The sequence below is a fragment of the Drosophila grimshawi genome, unplaced genomic scaffold (assembly GCF_018153295.1).
Source record: "Drosophila grimshawi isolate 15287-2541.00 unplaced genomic scaffold, ASM1815329v1 contig_528, whole genome shotgun sequence".
Classification (NCBI taxonomy): domain Eukaryota; kingdom Metazoa; phylum Arthropoda; class Insecta; order Diptera; family Drosophilidae; genus Drosophila; species Drosophila grimshawi.
In genome coordinates this window covers 47,501-52,500 of record NW_025063338.1, presented here as the reverse complement: position 1 = coordinate 52,500, position 5,000 = coordinate 47,501, and the positions used below count along the sequence as shown (strand labels likewise).

At 34.8% G+C, this 5,000-nt stretch overlaps 1 non-coding gene across 1 annotated transcript in view; it reads right to left on the bottom strand.

The window, feature by feature from the left end:
* Nucleotides 1-2,018: 2,018 nt before the first annotated feature.
* LOC122322666 overlaps nt 2,019-5,000 on the bottom strand; it is a 3,957-nt gene continuing 975 nt past the window's right edge. Inside the window, exon 1 of the ribosomal RNA XR_006246764.1 lies at nt 2,019-5,000. This exon is cut by the window's right edge and continues 975 nt beyond it. This is a non-coding gene — a ribosomal RNA (large subunit ribosomal RNA).

Genomic DNA, 5,000 nt, shown 5'->3' with positions numbered 1-5,000 from the left:
TGCCCAGTAAATTATCCATGCCGGCAAGACAATACTCCACAGTCATATTATTTTTTTTTTTTTCTTTTTCTCATATGACTTGCCTTGCGCGACACCACTCCATATATAGGTTTTTGTCTAACACACATTTTTTTAATGATACTAGACTTTTTTCATACGCTACCCACCACAACATTAATTCTTCATGTATTAAATTAAATATAATACACATTAATTTTTCCAATAAATTATCAAAAATACCACAGTCATATTTATTTTCCAACATTTACTTTTTCTCATATGTTTTTGAACCACTCCATATTTGTTTTTAACACCATCTCTTTAACATGATACTTATTTAATGCTACCACCCAACATTAATATTTCATGTATTAAAAAAAATATAATACAAGATTAACTTCATTTTTCATAATTTGCCCAATAAATGACCCATGCCGGCAAGACAATACTCCACAGTCATATTATTTTGTTACTTTTACTTTTTCTCATATGACTTGCCTTGCGCGACACCACTCCATATATAGGTTTTTGAACACCATTTCCTTAAGAATGATACTTTTTTCAAATGCAACCACTCACTATTAATTCTTCATGTATTAATTTAAATATAACACACGAATAACTTAAATATTTAATAATTTGAACTATAATTGACGGCTGCCGGCAAGACAATACTCCACAATCATGTGATTTCCATATATAATTTTGTCTATAGCAAACATTTTTTATTGTAGTAGAGTTGTTCCATACGTTATTACCCAACATTTATTTTACATGTTAAATTCTATTATATCACATTGTTTGTGTCATATGTTATTATCTAACATGTAATTTATATGTTTCATGATATTATTTGACATTTTGTATTGGAAAACACTGAATTGAATTTCATAACATTTCATAATTTGCCCAATAAATGACCCATGCCGGCAAGACAATACTCCACAGTCATATTATTTTGTTACTTTTACTTTTTCTCATATGACTTGCCGTGCGCGACACCACTCCATATATAGGTTTTTGAACACCATTTCCTTAAGAATGATACTTTTTTCAAATGCAACCACTCACTATTAATTCTTCATGTATTAATTTAAATATAACACACGAATAACTTAAATATTTAATAATTTGAACTATAATTGACGGCTGCCGGCAAGACAATACTCCACAATCATGTGATTTCCATATATAATTTTGTCTATAGCAAACATTTTTTATTGTAGTAGAGTTGTTCCATACGTTATTACCCAACATTTATTTTACATGTTAAATTCTATTATATCACATTGTTTGTATCATATGTTATTATCTAACATGTAATTTATATGTTTCATGATATTATTTGACATTTTGTATTGGAAAACACTGAATTGAATTTCATAACAATTCCAAGTCTCATGAGTGTAAATTTTATTAATCGGTTTATTATTATTATGCAATATCAAATAAAATATAAACTTCTATTTCACACTAAATATAACATTTATGTTTAAGAGTGTAAATTTTTCATTCGCATATTACTGTTCTCCATTGATTGAATTATAATATATTTTTAATATGATTTCATATATTTATTTTTTTGTGTTTTCTATTGCCTTTCGCAGTTATCATATATATATACATATATATATATATATATATATATATATATATATATATATATATACTCATATATATAATAAAATGTGTGTTCTTCTTTCTCTGTTTTGTTTAAAACAATTTAATTTCTTTATTCCTTTCAATAACAATTCAATTATTCTGAAAAGAATGTTATTTATAAAATAACATAAATTTTGTATTGCATCATCAAAAAGCTTTTTGTATATAACATTTTCTTAAGGTCCGGTCCACACATTATCAACTTACAAAGAAATATATAAAATATCATAAGTAAATTAACAAATATGGCACCTTTAAACAACTCATACAATATATATATATATATATGTTTTAGTTGGTGTTTAACAACCATAACACACATATTATATTTTATATTTGTTGTTTTATTAACATTTTCGAATCATCAAGCAAAGGATAAGCTTCAGTGGATCGCAGTATGGCAGCTGCTCAACCACTTACAACACCTTGCCTGTTACAAAAGTCGTTTACAATTGATTCTAGGCTTTGTCATTGTATTAAATAATGTTTAAATATGTAACTAGCACGGCATCAGGTGATCATAGATCCTCCCAATTTACTATGTTACAAATAACATTGGCATCACATCCATTGTCGTTTATAAAATAAATTATAAACTTTTAATGGTTTAGAAGCCATACAATGCAAATTGCCCCTTATTTATCATTGCAGTCCAGCACGGATACGACCTTAGAGGCGTTCAGGCATAATCCAACGGACGTAGCGTCATACCACTGTTCGCTCGAACAAGTATTGTGCCATTGGTCCGTACCTGCGGTTCCTCTCGTACTACGCAGGAATGCTGTCGCAACAACGTTTTGTCATTAGTAGGGTAAAACTAACCTGTCTCACGACGGTCTAAACCCAGCTCACGTTCCCTTGCATGGGTGAACAATCCAACGCTTGGTGAATTTTGCTTCACAATGATAGGAAGAGCCGACATCGAAGGATCAAAAAGCGACGTCGCTATGAACGCTTGGCCGCCACAAGCCAGTTATCCCTATGGTAACTTTTCTGACACCTCTTGTTAAAAACTCTTTAAACCAAAAGGATCGATAGGCCGAGCTTTTGCTGTCCCTGTGTGTACTGAACACCGAGATCAAGTCAGCATTTGCCCTTTTGCTCTATGTGTGGTTTCTGTCCGCACTGAGCTGGCCTTGGGACACCTCCGTTATTATTTGAGAGATGTACCGCCCCAGTCAAACTCCCTACCTGGCAATGTCCTTGAATTGGATCATACCTGAGTAATTGGAGTTATACCAAATTTTTAAATCAAAAATACATAAATGCATTTTCTTATTAAAGAATTTGTTTGCGATTATATAACAAACTCGTGATACTTTGATCAAGAAGCTTGCATCAAAACCCAATACCATAAGATATAATAAATACATCCGTATAATGGCTAGAAATGATACACGTTCCATTTAATCAAGTAAGTAAGGAAACAATAAGAGTAGTGGTATTTCATTGTCGATACCAAACCGAAGTCTAATATCTCCCACTTATTCTACACCTCTTATGTCTCCTTACACTGCCAGATTAGAGTCAAGCTCAAAAGGGTCTTCTTTCCCCGCTAATTATTCCAAGCCCGTTCCCTTGGCTGTGGTTTCGCTAGATAGTAGATAGGGACAGTAGGAATCTCGTTAATCCATTCATGCGCGTCACTAATTAGATGACGAGGCATTTGGCTACCTTAAGAGAGTCATAGTTACTCCCGCCGTTGACCCGCGCTTACTTGAATTTCTTCACTTTGACATTCAGAGCACTGGGCAGAAATCACATTGTGTCAACACCCGCTAGGGCCATCACAATGCTTTGTTTTAATTAGACAGTCGGATTCCCCAAGTCCGTGCCAGTTCTGAATTGATTGTTAATTGATAATCGTTATAATTTAAAAGAACTAATCAGTTGCCCAATTAGTATTCTTAAAAATTTTAGCAAGAAAGTTCCACAATTGGCTACGTAACTAAACTATCCGGGGAACAAGAATCTACCATAAATGATAGAAACCCTATTTACCCAGAACGAGCACATAAACCATGTTATTGTTTCCCAATCAAGCCCGACTATCTCAATCTTCAGAGCCAATCCTTATCCCGAAGTTACGGATCTAATTTGCCGACTTCCCTTACCTACATTATTCTATCGACTAGAGACTCTTCACCTTGGAGACCAGCTGCGGATATTGGTACGGCCTGTTGAGAAGTTTGCGTATCCCCACCATAAATTTTCAAGGTCCGAGGAGAAAATATCGACACAACAGTATATGTCATGCTCTTCTAGCCCATCTACCATATCTCTCTGCGAAAGACTTCCATGGTAGTACGGCTATAAAACAGAAAAGAAAACTCTTCCGATACCTCTCGACGGCTTCTTTATGGTCGTTCCTGTTGCCAGGATGAGCACGAGGCCCATATTTAATAACAAACGGATACTCAACAGGTTACGGAATTGGAACCGTATTCCCTTTCGTTCAAAATTATTCAAGTGTATAAAAATCGGTATGATGCAAAATATATTTTGATTTTTCTATACTTGAAAATTTTCGGCTTTCGCCTTGAACTTAGGACCGACTAACTCGTGATCAACCACTGTTCACACGAAACCCTTCTCCACTTCAGTCCTCCAAGGTCTCATTCGATTATTTGCTACTACCACCAAGATCTGTACCAACTGCGGCTCCATGCAGGTATACGCCAAACAATTCGAAGCACACCATTGTACCGTCATAGTCAAAAAAGTTTCGAAATTTATATTACAAGTAACATAAATCATCTACGTAAGCGGTAAAGTATAGGTATACAACTTTAGCGCCATCCATTTTAAGGACTAGTTGCTTTGGCAGGAGAGTTGTTACACACTCTTTAGCGGATGTAGATTTCCATGATCACCGTCCTGCTGTTTTAAGCAACCAACGCCTTTCATGGTTTCTGTATGAGTTGTTAATTTGGGCACCGTAACATTACGTTTGGTTCATCCCACAGCGCCAGTTCTGCTTACCAAAAGTGGCCCACTGGGCACATTATATCATAACCTTAAACTTCATATCAAGAAAGTTAAGGTTCTTACCCATTTAAAGTTTGAGAATAGGTTAAGATCGTTTCGACCCTAAGGCCTCTAATCATTCGCTTTACCAGATAAGATTATTTTATACAACAGTTAAATGCACCAGCTATCGTGAGGGAAACTTCGGAAGGAACCAGCTACTAGATGGTTCGATTGGTCTTTCGCCCCTATACTCAATTCTGACAATCGATTTGCACGTCAGAACTGTTTCGGTCTTCCATCAGGGTTTCCCCTGACTTCAACCTGATCAAGTATAGTTCACCATCTTTCGGGTCACAGCATATATGCTC